At 37.6% G+C, this 20,711-nt stretch overlaps 1 protein-coding gene and 1 non-coding gene across 6 annotated transcripts in view; both read left to right on the top strand.

The window, feature by feature from the left end:
• LOC144323892 (E3 SUMO-protein ligase RanBP2) overlaps nt 1-20,711 on the top strand; it is a 92,649-nt gene that overhangs the window by 14,580 nt on the left and 57,358 nt on the right. The gene's annotated exons all lie outside the window — the stretch shown is intronic.
• On the top strand, nt 8,845-8,981 carry LOC144324477 (small nucleolar RNA SNORA42/SNORA80 family). Its single transcript, XR_013389977.1, has one exon. It is a non-coding gene; the product is annotated as a small nucleolar RNA SNORA42/SNORA80 family (small nucleolar RNA).

Below are 20,711 nucleotides of genomic sequence, written 5' to 3'. Positions count from 1 at the left end.
TTCCTGGAGGGAATTCTCTGTTATCCCTGCCTCTCTGGGACACACTCTAAGTTGAGTTAATAACTCTTCCCCCTGTATGCCCCAGATGTTTTTCCTTTTTTTTTTTTCCCCAGATGTTTTTCAAACTGCTGCTTCTATGTATATCTCTTGTGCTTTGTTTATGCTTTCTGGGGTCTCAGAGCCAGATCTCCCTGATTTTTAAATTCCTCGGCCCCTCTTGATTTCAAAGCTAAGTATTACGGGGATTCCTATTCTGGGGGTGGGGGTGGCGGTGTGATAATCTGTTTCTTGTCCTTCGATGTGCTAATGGCTCTCTCCTAACTGGATAGCCATAGTCTGTTTTGCTCCCAAACCAGGTCTCTGCCTTTCTTACCTTTTTGCCTGTGGCCTCTTCTCTCAACCTTTAGTTTTGGAGTTCTGCCAGTCTCTGGATCATTTTCTGTGATATTTACAGTAGTGTACATGTTCCTGTGGGATGAGGTGAGCTTAGGGTCCTCCTCCTACTCTGCCATCTACCCGCCTTCATGAACTACTTTTAAGTATACAATTCAGTAGTATTAGTTACATAAATAGTGTTCAACTACCACCACTATCTATGTTCAGAAACTTTTGGTCACCCCATGTAAAGAAACTTTGTAATTATTAAGTAGTAACTCCTCAGGTTTCCCTTTCTCCTAGTCTCTGGTTACTCTTAATCTACTTTCCTTCTCTATGAATTTGCCTGTTTTTGATATTTCATATAAGTGGGAGCATACATTTGTCCTTGTATCTGGGTTATTTAGAGTGTTTTAAGGATTCACCCATGTTGTAACATGGATCAGCCTCATTTTTTTATGGTTGAATAATAATATGTTGTATTTATCATATTACTTTTTCATTTGTTAAAGGACACTTGGGTTTGTTTCTGCTTTTCTGCTTTTGTGAGCATGCTGCTGTGGACATGGGTGTAAGAATATCTATTTGTGACTTTGTTTTCAGTTCTTTTGGGTATATATCCAGGAGTAGAATTGCTCGTCATACTCTTTAAAAAAGCTTTTGAGGAACCCCAAACTGTTTTTCATAGTGGCTGTATCCCCACCAGCAGTGTAAAGAGGGATCCAGTTTCTCCACATTCTTACCAAAAACTTATTTTCTTTCTTTCTCTTTTTTAAAGATTGTATTTATTTATGCATGAGAGACAGAGCAAGCAAGGCAGAGACACAGGCAGAGGGAGAAACAGGCTCCTCGCAGGGAGCCTGACGTGGGATTCGATCCCTGGTCTCCAGGATCACACCTTGGGTTGAAGGTGGTGCTAAACCACCGAGCCACCCAGGCTTCCCCATTTATTTTCTTTCTTTCTTTCTTTCTTTCTTTCTTTCTTTCTTTCTTTCTTTCTTTCTTTCATTCATTCATTCATTCATTCATTCATTCATTCATTATTTTTTTAAAGATTTTATTTACTTATTCATAGAGACACACATACAGAGAGAGAGGCAGAGACACAGGCGGAGGGAGAAGCAGGTTCCACGCAGGGAGCCCGATGCTGGACTCGATCCCGGGTCTCCAGGATCATGCCCCGGGCTGCAGGCGGCCCTAAACTGCTGTGCCACTAGGGCTGCCCTATTTTCTTTCTTTTTAAATTGTAGCCATCCTTATCAACTTGAAGTGGTTTTTATTATGGTTTTTATTGGTGTTTTCCTTTTTTTTTTTTTATAAAAAAAAGATTTTATTTATTCATTAGAGACACAGGGAGAGAGAGGGAGAGAGAGGCAGAGACACAGGCAGAGGGAGAAGCAGGCTCCATGCAGGGAACCTGAGGATGGGACTAGATCCCAGGTCTCCAGGATCAGGCCCTGGGCTAAAGGCGGCGTTAACCGCTGAGCCACCGGGGCTGCCCTATTGGTTTTTTCCCGATCATTAGTATTGTTGAGCATCTTTTTCTGGTTTATTGGTTATTTCCATATCTTCTTTAGAGAAATGTGTAGTCAAGTTCTTTGCCTTAGACTTTTTTTTTTTTTTAAAGATTTTATTTATTCATGAGAAACGGAGAGAGAGAGAAGCAGAGACACAGGCAGAGGGAGAAGCAGGCTCCACGCAAGGAGCCCGATGTGCCTGGGTCTCCAGGATCACACCCTGGGCTGCAGGTGGCGCCAAACCGCTGCGCCACTGGGGCTGCCCCCGCCTTAGACTTTTAATAGAATTTGTTGAGTCGCAGAAGTTAGTTACTGGATTTAATTTCCAAATATTTTTTCTCATCCTGTATGTTGTCTTTTCAGTTCTTTTAAAATATCATTTGATGCACAGTTTTTAATTTTGATGAATTTCATTTTATCTTTTTTGTTTTGTTTCTTATGCTTTTGGTGTCATGGCTAAGAATGCAGTACCAAATCCATCTTGGATGAAGACTTATCCCAAGGTTTTCTTCTGAAATTTTTGTAGTTTTTATATTTAAGTCATTGACACATTTTGAATTAATTTTTGCCTATGGTGGGGGTGAGGGTCCAGTTTTATTCTTTTGCATGTGGAAAATCAGTTGTGCCATCACCATCTATTATAGAGACTTTTCCCACTGAATGTTCTTTTCCCATTGAATAGACTTGCCACCCTTGCCAGATATCCATTGGCCATAGATTTATGAGTTTATTTCTGAACTCTCAGTTTTGTTCCTTTGGACTATATGTCTGTCCTTAATGTTAGTATCACCGGTTTGATTGCTTTAGCTTTGTTGTAAATTTTGAAGTTGGAAAGTGGTGACGCCTCCAACTTTGTCAGTTTTGAGAGTGTTAGTCTGTTTGGGGATCCATGTAGTTCCACATGAATTGGAGAATTGACTTTTCCTTTTCTGCAGGAAAGGCTGTTGGAATTTTTATTGGGATTGTGTTGAATCTATCTATTGCTTTGGGTAGTAGAACCATTTTGACAATATTAGGTCATTGTATCAACACACTATTTGATTTGTTTAAGTCTTTGTTTCAGTCCTTGGTTAAATTTATCACCAGGTATTTTACTCTTTTATTTTTTTTATTTTTTATTTATTTTTTTACTCTTTTAGATGCTATTGTAAATGGAATTGCTTTCTTAATTCTTTTTTTTTTTTTTTTTAAGTTGTTCATTGTTGGTGAATAGAATCACAGCTGACTTTTGTGTGGCTGTCTTGTACCCTGCAATGTTACTGAATCCGTTTCTTAGCACTAGTGGTATTCTTCTGGGTTCTTCAGGGTTTTCTATATACAGAATCATATCATCTGTGAAGAGAGAGAGTTTTACATCTTCCTTTTGTTTCATATTTGGAAGCCTATCTCTCTTTCTTCTCTAATTATTCTGACAAGAACTTCAGTGTTGAATAGAAGTGATAAAAGCTGTTGCTGATCTTAGGGGGAAAGCCTTAAGTCTTTTACCATGGAGTATGATGTTAGCTGTGGGCTTTTCATTTGTGGCCTTTATCATATTTGAAGATATGTTCTGGTTTTTGAGAGAATCCTTGTTTTCTGAGAGTTTTTATGAACAGATGTTGAATTTTGTGGGAAATTTTTTTTCCGGCAACAGTTGAAATGATTTTTTTTCCTAATGTATTCTTTTCTTTCTTTTTTTTTTTTTTTTTTTAAAGATTTACTTATTTATTCATGAGAGACACACACAGAGAGAGAGAGAGAGAGAGAGAAAGAGAGGCCGAGACACAGGCAGAGGGAGAAGCAGGCTCCACACAAGAAGCCTGATGTGGGACTCAAACCCGGAAATCCCGGATCACTCCGCTGAGCCACCTAGAAGTCCCTAATGACGTATTCTTGATTAATTTGTGTGTGTGTGTGTGTGTGTATGGAACCATCTTGCATTCGTGGGATAAATCCCAGTTGGTTACATATTGGGCGTATACTACTTTTAATATGCTGTTAGATTCATTTTGAGGAATGGTATTTTGTTGAGAACTAAATTTTTTAGAACTATTTTTTAGAGCAGTTATAGATTCACATCAATACTGTGCAGAAGGGACAGATACTCCCCACATACTCCCTGCCTGCACACAGGCTTGGCCTCATCCATTATCAATATTCTCCACTGGAGTGGTGTATTTGTTACAGTTAAACCTCTTTGGACACATCATTATCACCCAAAGTCCATAGTTTACCTTAGGGTTCAGTCATGGTGTTGTATAACCTATTGGTTTTGACAAAGATATACTGATATGTGTCTGCCATTACTGTGTCACACAGAGTAGTTTTACTGCACTAAAAGTCCTCTGTGCTCTGCCTATTCATCCTTCCCCCAGTCCCTGGCAACCACTAATCTTTTTAGTGTTCCTTCCCTTAGTTTCTCCTTTTCCAGAATATCATATAGTTGGAATCATACAATATGTAGCCTTTTCAGATTGGCTTTTTCATTCAGTAATGTGCACCTGTCTCCTCCATGTCTCTTCATGACTTGATAGCTCATTTATTTTAAAGTACTGAACAATATTAATATTCTCTTGTCTGCATGTAGCACAGTGTACCCATTTACCTACTGAAGAACATTTTGGTGGTTTTAAAGATTCAACTATAAAACATTTTGTGGGAGGTTTTTGGGTGGACCTAAGTTCTCAACTCCTCTGAGTAAATATGAAGGAGCACTGTTACTGGATCACATGATAAGTGTATGTTTAGTTTTGTAAGAAACTGCCATACAGTCTTCTACAGTGTCTACCATTTTGCATATCTGCCAGGAATAAATGAGATTTTCCATAGTAGCACAACCTTGCCAGCATTTCCCGTAGCGGCACAACCTTCTTACTTAGCATTTGGTGTTGGAAGTGTTCTGGATATTGACTATTCTGATACATGTAATGGTATCTCAGTTTAATTTGGAATTAAACAAATTGATGTGGATCCTTTTATATATTTATTTTCTGGTTTTATATATTTTTTGGAGATGTGTTTAGATCATTAATTCATTTTTAAATCATATTTTCTTTTTTTTTTAACAGTCAAATTCTTTATTACACAACAGAAGGGGGAATGAAGTTTCTGGATATAAAAAATGAAAGCTGGGATCCCTGGGTGGCTCAGCGGTTTAGTGCCTGCCTTCAGCCCAGGGTGTGATCCTGGAGTCCCAGGATCGAGTCCCGTATCGGACTCCTTGCATGGAGCCTGCTTCTCCCTCTGCCTGTGTCTCTGCTTCTCTCCCTCTCTCTGTGTCTCTCATGAATAAATAAAAATCTTTTTAAAAAAAAAAAAAAAAAGAAGAAAGCTTCAGGAGGACATAAGTAAGAGACAGCTCCAGCGTTATACAAAGACTCACATATACATCATAGGACCATCATGGCCTCCCTCACCATCACTCTTCCATTCACTCTCTGCCATCCAGTCTCACAGTCTCACACAGGCTCCACACAGGCAGGACTCCTGCAACCCACACACTTGCTGCTTCTAAAGATTCTGCCCATTTGTCTGTCTCTCTCCATCTTCCATAGTCTCCTGCACCAGTCCTCTTCTCAGCATACCAATTTCTTGGTCTTCCTGAGAACAGGTCAGACTGGTCCTGAGAATGACAGAGAAGGGGACCTAGGGTTGGGGAATCCTTGATTCAGTCATGCTGCTCCTCAGGAGATGTGGAGCCCAGGACATGTTGGGATTGAGGAGATAGGAGGTGGCGCTAGAGGCGGAGGAGTGAGTGGAGGCAGGTTCTGTGGAGGAGGAACCTAGCTACCAGATTGTTTTTTTTAATTATTAGTGTATTTTGGAAAACAGTCCTCCCCAGATGTTTCTATTGCAAATAATTTTTTCCACTGTGTAGCTTGTCTTCATTCTCAGTGTCTTTTGCAAAACAATTTTTTTTTAGAACAAATTTTTAATTTTAATGACATACAGTAGATCAGTTCTTTCATGGATAGTGCCTTTGGTGTTGTATATGAAAAGCCATCATCAAACGTTGAGGTCATTTAGATTTTCTCCTGTTATCTTCCAGAAGTTTTACAGTTTTATATTTACATTTAAGTCTGTGATCCATTTTGAGTTAAATTTTGTGAAGGGTATAAGGTCTGTGTCTAGATTATTATTGTTACTGTGTTGCACTTGGATATTAGTTCTAACACCCTTTGAAAGACTGTTTTTCCTCCACTAAATTGCTTTTGTCAGAAATCACTTGACTATATTTATATGGGTCTATTTCTGAGCTGTCTATTCTGTCCCATTTTACTGTTTATAATTTTGCTAATATACACTCTTTTTTGAGAAGTCTATGCCTTTATTGCCTGAACAGCCTACTAGAGAGAGATGAAGTGGGAGGAGTGGGAGGCCTCAATACCAGGTCTGCTGTGCTTCACAGGCTTGTAGGTAATAGAGAACTCGCCCAGATAGTGGCCAATCATCTCGGGCTTGATTTCTTAGTTGAAGGTCTTGGCATTGTAGACACCCACCATCTCAGCATGATGATTGTGTTCTACAGGTGCGTCTTAACCACCTTGGGCTTTTCTGTCAGGGAGCCGCCTTCTTGGCCTTGTGCAGGCACTTCAGCAGTGAGTGCTATTTCCTCCACAAACCCTGGTTTAGCCTCCACAGCTGCCAGGCTCTGTACAACTGCATCAACTGCTCCTAGGGCATGTCCAGCAGCTGGTTGTCTGTGCCGCGGTAGGTGAAAGTTGGGAAAGGTGAGCTACTGCTTCTTCACTTCTGCCATCTTGTCAGCTTGTTGGGAGGGACCAGCTAATACCGCACTGTCTTGGTTACTCCAGCTTTATAGTAAGTATTGAAGTCAGGTACTGTCAGTCCTTCCAATTTTTTTCTCCTTTAGTATTGTGCAACTGTGGGTTTTCTGTCTTTCTGTATAAACTTTAGAATCACTCTGTTGATATCCACAAAATAACTTGCTAGATTTTGATTGGAATTGCTTGAATCTATAGATACAGTTGGGAAAAACTGACATATTGTCAAGATCAGATCTTCCTATCCATGAGCATAGAATGTCTCCAGTTATTTAGTTTTTTGATTTCTTGCATCAGAGTTTTGTAGTTATCCTCTTATAGGTCTTACACATATTTTGTTAGATTTAGAACTACAATTGACCCATAAACAACAAACTGCATGTGTCCACTTAATATGTGAATTTTTTGATACAGTACAGTACTGTAAATGTATTTCCTCTTTATTATTTTTTTTTATGATTTTCTTAAATTTTTCTCTACTTTTTTTGTAAGAATGCAATGTATAATATCACTTGCAGAATATGTGTTAATTGCCTGCTTATGTTATTGGTAAGGCTTTTAGTCAGTAGCAGGCTATTAAGATTTAGGGGAGTCAAAAGTTATATATGGGTTTTCAATTGAGCTGAATGTTGATACCCACGTTGTTCAAGGATCAACTGTATTTTCATTTTGGGGGGTGCTAATATAAATGGTATTGTGAATATGAACTTATATTTCAAATTTCTCTTGTTCATTGCTGGTATATAGGAAAGTGATTGACTTTTTATTACTATTGTCTTTCAAACTTCCTTATTTTCAGGAATATTTTCATCATTTGTTTTGGATTTTCTACATGGACAGTTTTGTCTGCAAATATACTTTTATTTCTTCCTTTCCAACTTGTGTATCTTTTCTTTTCTTGTGTTATTGTATTAGCTAGGACTTCCACTATGATGGTGTAAAGGAGTGGTGAGAGAGGGGACATCCTTGCTTTGTTCTGATCTCAATGAGAAAACTTTTGAGTTTCTTACCATTAAGTATAATGTTAGTTTTTATAGATATTCTTTATTGAAGAATTTGCCTTTATTCCTGATATACCGAGAGGTTTTTTTTTTTTAATCATGAATGGGTATTTTAGTTTTGTCAAATGTTTTTTCTACATGTATTGATGTGATCATGAAATTTCTTTTTTCCCTTTGACTTGTTGATGTGATGGATTATGTTAATTGATTTTGAAAGCTGAACCAACCTTGAGTATCTGGGATAAATCATGGGTCATGGTATATGATTCTTTTTATACATTGTTGGATTAGGTTTGCTAATATTCTGTTAGGATTTTTGTAAGTATGTTTTTTGAGTGATGCCAGTCTGTAGTTTCCTTGTAATGTTTTTGTCTAGTTTTGGAATAAGGTAATGCTGGTCTCATTGGATGAATTAATTATTTTCCTTGTTTTTCTCTTCTGAAAGATTGTAGAGAATTGGTGTAATTTCTTTCTTATTAAATGTTCAGTAGACTTCACCAGTGAACCTGGTGCTTTTTGTTTTAGAAGATTATTATTTATGCAATTTCTTTAATAGATACAGGCTTATTTAGGTAATCTATTTCTTTTCTGAGTTTTGTCAGATTGTGTCTTTTAAAAAATTGGTGCATTTCATCTAGGTTATCAAATTTGTGGGCGTTGAATTAATAGTCTTCCCTTATTATCCCTTTTGTCATGGGATCTGTAGGGATGCTCTTTTTTTAAATTAAAAAAAATTTTTTTAAAGATTTTATTTTTTCATGAGAGACACAGAGAGAGAGGCAGAGACACAGGCAGAAGGAGAAGGAGGCTCCATGCAGGGACTCGATTCTGGAACTCCAGGATCATGCCCTGGGCTGAAGGCAGGCACTAAACTGCTGAGCCACCCAGGGATCCCCCGTGATGCCCTTTTTAATGTCTGATATTAGTAATTTGTGTTCCCTGTCTTTTTTCTTATTACCCTCATGGCATGTTATTGGTTTTGTTGGTATTTTCAAAAAAAAAAAAAAAATCAGCCATTAGTTTTATATATCTTATGTATTTTATGTTTTTCTGCTTTAATTTTTGCTTTCTTTTTTGCTTATTTTGGATTTAATTTGCCTTTTTATAGTTTCCTAAGGTGAAGGCTTAGATAACTAATTTTAGATCTTTTCTAATACATGCATTCATTGCTATAAATTTATCTCTACTGTATGGTAATGTATTGATGGCAGGCTCTTCTCTGTGGGCCTCTCATAGTATACCTGTGCCAGAGGAGCATGCAGCCCCGAACCATTGCCCAGCTTCCTCACTGGTGCACTGTGAGCACCAAAGGGGGCTGTATACTGTTAAATTTGTGTGTGTGTGTGTGTGTGCCTAAGCAGTGTTTTTGCTGTATTCCACAAATTTTGGTAAGGATATTTCTTTTTTCTTTACTTCAAAATATTTAAAAATTTCTCTTGATATCTTCTTTGAGTCATGTATTATTTAGTAGTTTATTACTTAATTTCTTAGTATTTTAAGATTATTCAGTTATCTTTGTTACTCCTTTGTTACTCTTTTGTTACTCCTTTGTAGCTTGAAAACAAAGGATTTCTGTTCTTTTAAATTTGGTCAGGTGTGTTTCATGGCCCATAATATGGTCTATTTTGGTGAATGTTTGATGTAAGCTTGAGAAGAATGTGTTTTCCGTTGTTGGATGAAGTAGACTAGAGATGTTGATTATGTCCAGTTGATAGATGATGAATATTTAGTTCAGCTATTGTTTTTACTGATTCTACTTGCCTCTATTTCTGATAGAGGGAAAGTGAAGTCTCCCAACTATATGTAAAAGTGTATTCATCTATATCTCCATGCAGTTCTGTCCGTTTTTGCCTACATACTGTACTAAGTACATATCACTTTAAGGACTTCTTTGTCTTCTAGAATTGATCTCCATATCAAAATGTAATGCTCCTCTTGATCCTATATGACTTTCTTTGCTCTGGAGTCTTCTGTTTGAATTAGTATGGCTACTCTTGCTTTCTTTTATTTAGTGTTAGATTGGTACATCTTTTTCAGACTATTTACTTTCATTTATTTACGTATTAGTTTCAGGCATACAACATGATTTGATATTCATATAGTGAAACGGTTGCTATCTGTCAGTGTATATAGTCATAGAATTTTTTTCTTGCGTTGAGAACTTAAAAGATTTACTTTGTTAGTAACTTTAAAATATGCAATACAGTGTTATTAACTATATTCATTATGCTGTATATTACATCCCCTTTGACTCCATTTATTTTGTAACTGGAAGTTTGTACCTTTTGACTCCCTTCACCCATTTTGCCCACCCTCCCAACTCTGGCAACGACCAGTCTGTTCTCTGTATCTATGATCTTGAGTCTTTTTTTTTTTTTTTAAGATTTTATTTATTTGACAGTGAGCAAGCACAAGTTGGGGGGGGGGGGAGTGGGCAGGCAGAGGGAGAAGCAGTCTGATGGTGACATCAGATTGTGACCTCAACTGAAGGCAGACATTTAACCAACTGAGCCACCCAGGCGCCCTTGAATCTTTGTTTTTGTTTTTGTTTTTTGAGATTCCATATATGTAAGTGAAATCATACAGTATTTGCCTTTCCTGACTTACTTCACCTAGCATAATTCCCTTGGAATTCATCCACATTATTTTAAATGGCAAGATTTTATTTTTTTTAATGGTTAGAATGAAATTCCATTGTATATATGTACCATATTTTTTTTTATTTTTTCATCTGTCAGTGGACACCTAGATTGTTTTCATGTCTTGGCAGTTGTAAGTAATGCTACAGAGAACATGGGGATACATATCTTTTTTTTTTTTTTTTAAAGATTTTATTTATTTATTCATGATAGTCACACAGAGAGAGACAGAGACACAGGCAGAGGGAGAAGCAGGCTCCATGCACCGGGAGCCCGATGTGGGATTCGATCCCGGGTCTCCAGGATCACGCCCTGGGCCAAAGGCAGGCGCCAAACCGCTGCGCCACCCAGGGATCCCTACATATATCTTTTTGAGTTAGTATTTTCTTTTCTTCATTTTTAATCTATATATATTTTTTAAGGTTTTATTTATTCATTAATGAGAGATACAGAGAGAAAGGCAGAGACACAGGCAGAGGGAGAACCAGACTCCTTGCAGGAGCCCGATGTGGGACTCGATCCTAGGACCCTGGGATCACGCCCTGATTCAAAGGCAGATGCTCAACCACTGAACCACCCAGGCATCCCGATCTATATGTTTTTTTTTTTTTATGTGGGTTTTTATATTTATTTTGGATTTCTTGTAGACAACATATAGTTGAATCTTAATTTTTAATCTACTGACAAAGTCTTTCTATTGGTTTGATGTTTTAGTTCATATTGATATAGTTGGGTTAAGAGCTATCATATTTATTGTTGTTTTCTATTTATTGTCCTAGTACTTTGTTCCTATTTTTTGTCTTTTTCTGTCTTTTGTGGTTTTCACTTAGTATTTTCTATGACTTTTTTGCTCCTTTTTTAGCATATCAGTAGAACTTTTTTTAGTTGTTTAGTGGTTGCCTTAGAGAGTTTGCAGTATACATTTAAAACTAATTCAAGTGTACTTTCAAATAACACTACTACAGTACTTCATGGGTAATGGGTAATGCAGTACTTCATGGTTATATACATTTCTCATACCTAATGGAAATACATATTGGTGTTTTGAACAACTGGTATATGTTAGATCAGTTAAGAAAAAGGAAAATAAATTTTATCTTCACTTCTTTTTTTTTTTTTACAGAGATGGAATTTCTCATCTGTATCATTTTTTGTTTCTCTTTTATCAACATCTTTTGTAAGGCTGGTGTGCTGGTAGCAAATTCCTTCAACTTTGTGTGAGAAGATATTTCTCCATTTCTTGCAAAGAATAATTTCATGGAGTACTGAATTCTAGGTTGGTTGTTTTTCTCTCAACTTGAAATATTTCACTTCACTTTTTTCTTGCTTACATGGTTTTTGAGAAGTTCACTGTAATTCTTACCTCTGCACCTGTCATAGGTGAGATTTTTTTCCTTTATGTTGTTTCTTATTTTTAATAGTTTGAATATGATATGTGGTGTATTATTTATATTATGTTATTATTATTACTTTTGTCATTTATTCTGCTTGATGTTTTCTGAGCATCCTGGATCTGAGCTTCCTGGATTTGTGGGTTTTTGTGTAATTTTAAGTTGGGGGAAATTCCTAGTAGTTATTGTTTCAGATATTTCTCCTGTTCCTTCATCTCTTCTCATTCTTGTAGTCTGTTTCATGGATGTTACTCCTTTGATAGTTCCACAATTCTTGGATATTTTGTTTTGTTTTGTTTTGTTTTCTCTTTGCTTTTCAGTTTTGTAGATTTTTTTGAGATAGTCTGAAGCTTGCAGATTCTTACCTCAGCCATGTTCAGTTTATTCATAAGCCCATCAAAGGCTTTCTTCATTCCTATTATAATGTTTTTGATCCCTAGCTTTTTTTTTTTCTTTTTTTGTGCTTAGAATTTTTATCTCTCTGCTTACATGGCTTATCTGTTCTATTTTATCCATTGGAGTCCTTAGTGTATTAATCATAGTTATTTTAAGTCTCAGTCTGATAATTCCAACATCTCTTGCATATCTGAGTCTCATTCTGATGCTTGCTCTATTTTATTTTTATTTTTTTCAAGATTTATTTATTTTAGAGAGGGCACCTGTGAGAGCAGGGGGAGGGAGAGAGAGGGGGAAAGAAGCTTACTCCACCTAGTGTGGAACAGGATGCAGGATTTAGGACTTAATCCAATGACCCTGGGTTCATGACCTGAGCTGCAATTAAGAGTTGGATGCTTAACTGACTGAGTCGCCCAGGCACCCCTTGTCTCTTTTTAAACTTTTTTTTTTTTTTGCCTTTTAGTAAGTCTTGTCATTTTTTTAGACATTTTTAGAATTTAAGTAATGTGATGGGTTTTTTATATTTCACACTTATTTCCAACAATTGTCAATGACAGTTTAGGTTTTCCTACCCTAGCACTGTCTCCTGTGGAGGTTTCTGCTATGGTGAGGTTTGATTCTTTGTATTTGTCTCCATTTTTGAGGGGCAGTTAGTGATCTACCTAACTTACCCTATGGATGTAAAAAAGAGTTGTGATTTTTTTAGTTCAACGTTTTACTTGTAGGATGGAGTGGCTACTTCTAAGCTCCTTATGTGCCAGACTGGAAGCTGGATGGATGTCTAGAGTCTGTTTTAAAGTGTTTCTCTTTTTTTTAATTGTGATATGACTATTTTAATAGTTTTTTTTTTTTTAATCTAGTTAAGTCTTTTTCTACTAGCTTTTGGGTTCTAAAACTAAAATACTGCATCTGAAGCTCTTTTTGGGGCAGTTCATTTTATCTTTGCATTTCTAGATTGGTGCCATTGTAAATCTCAGATTTCTAACTTCACTTGGGTCTACAGCATTCTGCAGTTCATTTCCCTTTCCCTTTCCCCACCATCCATAAATTGTGGCAAAAAAAATGCATACACACACACACACACACACACAGTTTACCATTTTAACCATTTTTTAAAAAAAGATTTTATTTACTTATTCATGAGAGACACACAGAGAGGCAGTGACACAGGCAGGAGGAGAAACAGGCTCCCCACAGGGAGCCCGATATGGGACCCAATCTCGGAACCCCCAGTATCATGCCCTGGGCCGAAGGCTCAGCCGCTGAGCCATCCAGGCGTCCCCCATTTTAACCATTTTTAAGTGTGCAGTTCATTAATGTTAGTGTACATTATTGAGCAACAGAGCTGCAGACTTTTCATCTTGCCAAACTGAAACTCTGTACCCATCGAACAACTTCACATTTTTCCCTTCCTCTAGCCTCTGGAGACTGCCATTTGACTTTGTTTCTATGAATTCACTACTTTAGATACCTCATGTAAGTGCATTCATACAGTATTTGTTTTTCTGACTGATTTACTTAGTATAATGTCAGTGTTCATCCATGTTGTAGCTTGTGATAGAATTTCTTTCCTTTTTAAGGCTGAATAACATTCTGTTGTTAGTATTACATATACTACATTTTATTTATTCGTACATCCTTTGAGGGACAAGGGTTGCTTAGAACCCTTGGCTGTTGTGCATAGTGCTGTTATGAATGTAAGTATGCGGATACCTTTCCAAGACCTTGCTTTCAGTTCTTTAGGTTATATATACACCCAGAATTTGGGTTGTTGAATCATATGGCACTTTTAATTTTAATTTTATGAGGGACCACCATACTGTTTCCATAATGGTTGTATTATTTTACATTTCCACTAGCAATATATAAGGGTTCCAACTTTTCCATATCACCACCACCATTTGTTACGAATTTATTTTTGTTAGAACTTTTTTTTTTTTTTTTTTTGGTTAGTAGCCATTCTAATAGGTATAAAGTGGTATCCCAGGTGATTTTGATTTCCATTTCTCTGGTGATGGTGAGCATCTTGTTATGTGCTTTTAGAACATTTGTATATCAATTTTGGAGTAATGTCTATTATAAAGGTTTTTTTTTTTTTTTTTGAAGACTTTATTAATGAGAGACAACACACAGAAAGGTAGAGATATAGGAAGAGGGTGGAGAAACAGGTTTCATGCAGAGAGCCTAATGCAGGACTCGATCCCAGGACTCTAGGATCACGCCCTGAGCCAAAGGCAGATGCTCAACTGCTGAGCCAACCAGATGTCCCAGATATAAAATATTTTGCTCATTTTCTAATTGGGTTGATTTTTTTTTGTTGTTGTTGTTACTGAGTTGTAGGAGTTTTTTTTTTTTTTTTTTGGTAAAGATTTTATTTATTCATTCATGAGAATACACAGAGAGGAAGGGAGGGGAGATGGAGAGAGGCAGAGGCAGAGACACAGGCAGAGGGAGAAGCAGGCTCCATGCAGGGAGCCCGATGTGGGACTCGATCCCGGGTCTCCAGGATCACGCTCTGGGCTGAAGGCGGCACTAAACTGCTGAGCCACCTGGGCTGCCCTGTAGGAGGTTTTTTTTGTTTTTAATATCCTAGATACTAATTCTTTATCAGCTATATGGTTTGCAAATATTTTTTCCCAGTCTGTAGGTTGCCTTTTTACCCTGTTGTGTCCTTTGATAAACAAAAGTTTTTAAGTTTGATGTGCTTCTTTGTGTTTGGTGTCAATTCCAAGAAATCTATTGCCAAATCAAATGTCATATAGCTTTCTCCCTATGTTTTTTATTAGGAGTTTGATAGTTTTGAATCTTAGTTTTAGGTCTTTAATTTGTTTGGAGTTAATTTTTGCAGGTGGTATGAAATAAGGGTCCAGCTTTACACTTTTGCATGTGGATATCCAGTTTTCCCAGCACCAGGTGTTGAAGACTGACTTTTCTCCACTTTGTTGTTAGCATCCTTGTCAGAAATTATGTGACCATATACATGAGCATTTATTTGTGGGCTATTTACCTGTCCTTGATTGCTACTTTCTCTTACTCCTACCTTCTCTTACTCCTTCTAGTCACTGTTTTAGAACTTCGCTGTCCAGCTGAAATTCTTCGCATTTACTCCACAAACTACCTTGCTTCTTTATTGGTGAACCAGTCTGTTGGCAGTGAACCGCCAGGCCCTATTCATTTTTCTGTCATCTGTATATTTCCTTTTCAAGGTACCTCCCTGACAACCTTTCTTGTTCTCCTCCCTTCGGTTTCCTGAAATAAGGATTTCCCCTTTTCCTTTTGAATTCTCCTCACCAGCTGTTTTTCCATAGCCTGAAAACATATCCATGCCCTTATTTATCTTAAATAACTATCCATCTCCATGTCTTGTTATTGCCCTATTTCTTCCCTCACTTTATCAGTCATTCCTTTTGAAAATTATTTAGCAGTATTTGTTCCTTAAGAGAGGAAATAGTGTGATATACAAGTAGGAAATTTATGTGTGTATGTATACACACAATTTTATGCTTTTTTCTGTAGTTTTAAATGAAATTTTCTTTTTTTTTTTTAAAGATTTTATTTATTCATGAGAGACACACACACACACACAGAGGCAGAAACAGAGGCAAAGGGAGAAGCAGGCTCCATGCAGGGAGCCCGACGTGGGACTTGATCCCAGGTCCCCAGGATCATGCATGCCCTGGACTGAAGGCGGTGCTAAACCGTTTGAGCCACCCAGGCTGCCCTGTCCTGAAATTTTCTTAATCTTCATGTATGCTTTTATGATTTATTTATTTATTTTAAAGATTTCATTTATTTATTCATGAGAGACACAGACAGAGATATAGGCAGAGAGAGAGAAGCAGGCAACACTCAGGGAACCTGATGTGGGACTCAGTCCTGGGACTCCAGGATCATGCCCTGGGCTGAAGGCAGATGCTTAACCGCTGAGCCACCCAGGCGTCCCTACTTTTATGATTTAAAATGTATCTGCTTATTTAACACTTTTTTTGGTGTGGAGTAAGAAGTGTAGTAAGAGAAAGGGACTGTAAATTAAGGTGCCATAACAGATTTATGTGGCATTGCTAAGTGACATTCTTTTTTTTTTTTTTAATTTTTATTTATTTATGATAGTCACACACAGAGAGAGAGAGAGAGAGAGAGGCAGAGACATAGGCAGAGGGAGAAGCAGGCTCCATGCACCGGGAGCCCGACGTGGGATTCGATCCCGGGTCTCCAGGATCGTGCCCTGGGCCAAAGGCAGGCGCTAAACCACTGCGCCACCCAGGGATCCCGCTAAGTGACATTCTAAAGCAATGGAGAAAATATGGATTATTCAATAGATAGTTCATGAAAAAATGACATTGGTTTAATAATTTATTTTTATGTATTTATTTATTTTAAAGATTTTATTTATTTATTCATGAAAGAGAAACAGAGACACAGGCAGACGTAGAGACACAGGCAGAGGGAGAAGCAGGCTCTATGTAGGGAGCCCGACATGGGACTCAATCCCGGGTCTCCAGGATCAGGCCCTGGGCCGAAGCCACTAAACAGCTGAGCCACCCAGGCTGCCCAATAATTTACTTTTAAAAAGAGACTCTCGTCTATGTTATTTACCAAAAGAAGTTTCAGATCTAAAAGTAATTTTAGAGAAACTGATATAGATGAGTATATCTATATACTGACAAATGAGAAAGATCTTTTTTAATATCTAATTTGAAAAAAAAAAGTTTTTACTGCAAAAAAATTGAAGGTTTATTTCACAAATGCATCAAACATGGATAAATGATAACTTGGGAAACCTGGAAAAAGCCCTCAGGAATGCCTGGGTGGTACGTTTGGTTGGGCATCCAACTCTTGGTTTCTGCTCAGGTTATGATCTCATGGATCATGGGATCGAGCCCTACATTGGGCTCTGCATTTAGAGAGGGTCTGGAGTCGGCTTAGATTCTTCCCTTCTGTCCCCTCCTCCTTGCATATGCTCTCCTCCTCTGCCCAAATAAATGGATAATTTCTTTTGTTTGTTTTAAAGCTCTCAGATGTCAGTATGGTTAAGAATTCTTAAAAATTAGCAAGACAGCCTTTTCAAAATTGGGAATGGCCATGGTATATTAGTAGAGAATTTATACTATAAATATTTCATTGTGGATAGTAGAAGCCAGTCTTATCAGAGGAATGTCAGGTTGTCTTAGTGGTTCTTCTTTTGCTTATCAGATTAGCAATGATTGAAGGAATGGGAAAAATTAATTTTGAAGAATATATACTCTGACTTAGGCATTCAGATACTGAATGGGGAAATGATTGCTATGAATTTTATGGAGAATTGGCAACATAGCAAACAGTTCAGGTATGTGTATTCTTTGAACTATTTAGTTTCTAGGAATTTATTAGGAAATAGTGGTACACAAATTTATGTGTATGTATTTCAAGAAATAGTGAATATGTAACATCTGCCAATTAATGTTCTTGATTCCTGGTAGTGGACAAGTCACACAGGCCTTATTACCCTAATGGAAGCCTTATAGTTTTGAGGGATAGATACCTATAAAAACAAAAATACTTATGTATAAATGCAGTGAAGGAGATAAGCAGGATTTTGTGAGAAATAATGAAGAGGACATACTTTAGTCAGGAAAGACTGTGGGAGAGTGCTATTCAGAACTGCCTGAAACACCGGTGCTGCTGTGTTGTCCTGCCTAGTTGGAATTCTGAAAGTGTTTAGTCAGAATGTCACTGATGTTAGCTTTGAATTAATTGCGCATTAGGCAAACTCACACAGGTGGTTGATGTCTCAACTGTGGTTTCTGAGCAGGATTATTATGGAGATAACCCATTATCATCAGAGTTAAACCAGTTTGTCTCATGGAGGTCTAAAACCTGTTCATGTTGGGTGAAGATCTAAGTAAACCTAGCTCTATTAGTGAGTCAGCAGTCCAGTGAGAGGTAAATTCTGCTACACAAAGATAGGATAAAGTGACATCAAGGGCCAAAAAGTGAGGTTTCTCAGGACTTGACTGCCAAGAGTCAGTATGGTTACTTTTCTGCTCTCTCAAAACTTAAGATCAGAAGGATTGGGGGACCCTTCTTTTCTGGGTCTGTATTCCTACTGAAAATGTAGATTTATTTATTGTTTTCACTTCTGTTTCACTGGAATTTTCTCTTTTTACTCAGCTGACCTAGAATACCCATGGTTTTTTTCTTTTTTTTTTTTTTTTTTTTTAACGTTTTGAAGATTCTGCTTATTTATTCATGAGAGACACAGAGAGAGGGGCAGAGACACAAGCGGAAGAAGTAGGCTTCCTCCAGGGAGCCCGATGTGGGACTCAATCCCAAGATCCAGGGATCACAACCTGAGCTTTGCGAAGGCAGATGCTCAACCACTGAGCCACCCAGGCGTCCCTAGAATACCTGTGTTATTAACAGTTACACTGGACCCAAGATGTCAAGGGGAAGTGAGGGGCATGATGGGGAGTGGGTAGGGAATCTTCCATTTATTCTACGCTTATTGTTTCACTGTGCCAGAATAGAATCATGCTCAATAAGGGTTGTTCTGTTTTGTCAGATGATTCTCTCAAACTCATTGTCCCCTAGTTACGGTTTCACTAGGATAGTGAGAATCTTGTTAATTCATTCACACGTGTCTCTCTGTAGATGATGAGGCATTTATTTAAGGGAACCATAGTTTCTTTTCATTGAATTTCTCACTCTGACACTGAAAGCACTGGATAGAAGTCATACCGTATCAAAATCTGCTGTAGGGGATCCCTGGGTGGCGCAGCGGTTTAGCGCCTGCCTTTGGCCCAGGGCGCAATCCTGGAGACCCCGGATCGAATCCCACGTCGGGCTTCCGGTGCATGGAGCCTGCTTCTCCCTCTGCCTATGTCTCTGCCTCTCTCTCTCTCTCTCTGTGACTATCATAAATAAATAAAAATTAAAAAAAAAAATCTGCTGTAGCCTTTGTTTAAAAGATGCCTCACAGCTGCCATAGTTGGAGAGATGCATTCTGGTTTTAGTCACTGGCTAAACTACAGTATGCAGGGCCAGATGAAGTAAAGTTGGAGAGCTGGGCAGACACCATGCTAGTCTTTGGTGAGAAATTTGATATTTTCAAAGCATAATGGAAGCAATGGAAGGATTTTATATTTTAAGTAAAGGCATAACATGGTTTGTCTTATGTTTAAAATGATATCCTTTTGGTTTATGAATTAGATGGGAGGAAAAATATACAGAGGGAAACAGGAAGGAATTAGCCTTTTCAGAAATCCTAGAGGGAGATCATAGAGGCTTGTTGGACTTTGGTTATAGCAGCAGAGTTGTAAAAAATGGGTGGATTGACGTGATGTAGAAGGTAGAACTGACAGGTTTTGGTGAGGATATTTTGCACCTAAGTGTAGAGCTTAGGAAAAATGAGAGCCAAAGATAGATATTTGAGAGTCAGTATATTGTCAATAATCATAGGTGAGATTCAGTATATGTCACAGAGGAGATCTCCTCAAAGAGGATTTAGGACTGACACTGGGGAAGTCAGTATGAGAAAGAGCCTGAAGAGTGACCACTAAGGTGGATGTCAAACTGGAGATTATGATTATTTTTGAAGTCATGAGAAGAGTATTTTTCAGATAAGTGTGATTTAGAGCATTTTCTGTAGGTTTGATTAAGAAGGAAAAATTGAAACATAGCAAACAGTGGGAATAAATTTTTGTAGTCCATCTGCTGTCTAGTCTGCCCTAGTCAGTCACTTTTCACTTTATTATATATCTGATCAAATATCCCCTTAATAAGACCTTTCCTGACAACTCTTACTTTATAGAACTTCTAATACCATTGTTTGTGCCCCTCTACCATTACCAGCTAAGAAAGAAGAAACACTGCCAACTAAACAGGCACAATGTTAGGATTCCTGTGACTTGTGAGATGAATACTGAGTTTAGTTTTGTTAAAATATAGTGTACTGTAAATAATTGATAGAATACTGTAAACTCTAGGACTCTTTTCTGCTCCTGTATAGGTAGCAGTTTGTTTGTCATCTCTCCTAAAATACAGGCTTCATGAGGACAGATTTTTTTGTGTGTACTACTGGTTCCCCAGTGCCTGGAACAGTGCCTTGTGAATAATAGTAGGCACAACAAACAAATCCTAAGTCTACATTTTTAAGGAATAAAGTGAATAAATGAAAACCTACTGATTTGTACACTTCTTTCTTCACTTAATATATTGACTTTTTTTCTGTGTCCTTATGTAGTTTTCAAAATTAGATGTTTGACAGCTGTGTACTTTTATGTCGTGTGTATAACATTATCTGGTATGTCCCAGGAACTTAAACTTTGGAACTTAGGGAAATAAAAGAGCCAGATTTTTGACTTGGTTTACTACTGGAGAATTCAACTTTTATTTCTGCCTTTTTAATTCTTTGAGCGTAAAATATTGATTTCTAGAGAGAACAATTACCTGGGCTAGGAAGTCCCCTGTGCCTTAATGGGTTGGAAGTACTTGCTTATTTTTCCCCCAAAAAGCCTTGCATTTGGCAAGAGAAAGACCTTTCTAGTCTATTTCACCTCCTCTAAGAAAGGTTTCTGTTTAGTTATTTGTAAAGTGAGAGAGTGGCACCATGTGGTTTTTCAGGTTTCTTGATGATATAAATTCTTAATTT

The sequence above is a fragment of the Canis aureus genome, chromosome 11, assembly GCF_053574225.1.
Source record: "Canis aureus isolate CA01 chromosome 11, VMU_Caureus_v.1.0, whole genome shotgun sequence".
NCBI lineage: Eukaryota > Metazoa > Chordata > Mammalia > Carnivora > Canidae > Canis > Canis aureus.
This window is presented reverse-complemented; position numbering and strand designations above follow the sequence as displayed.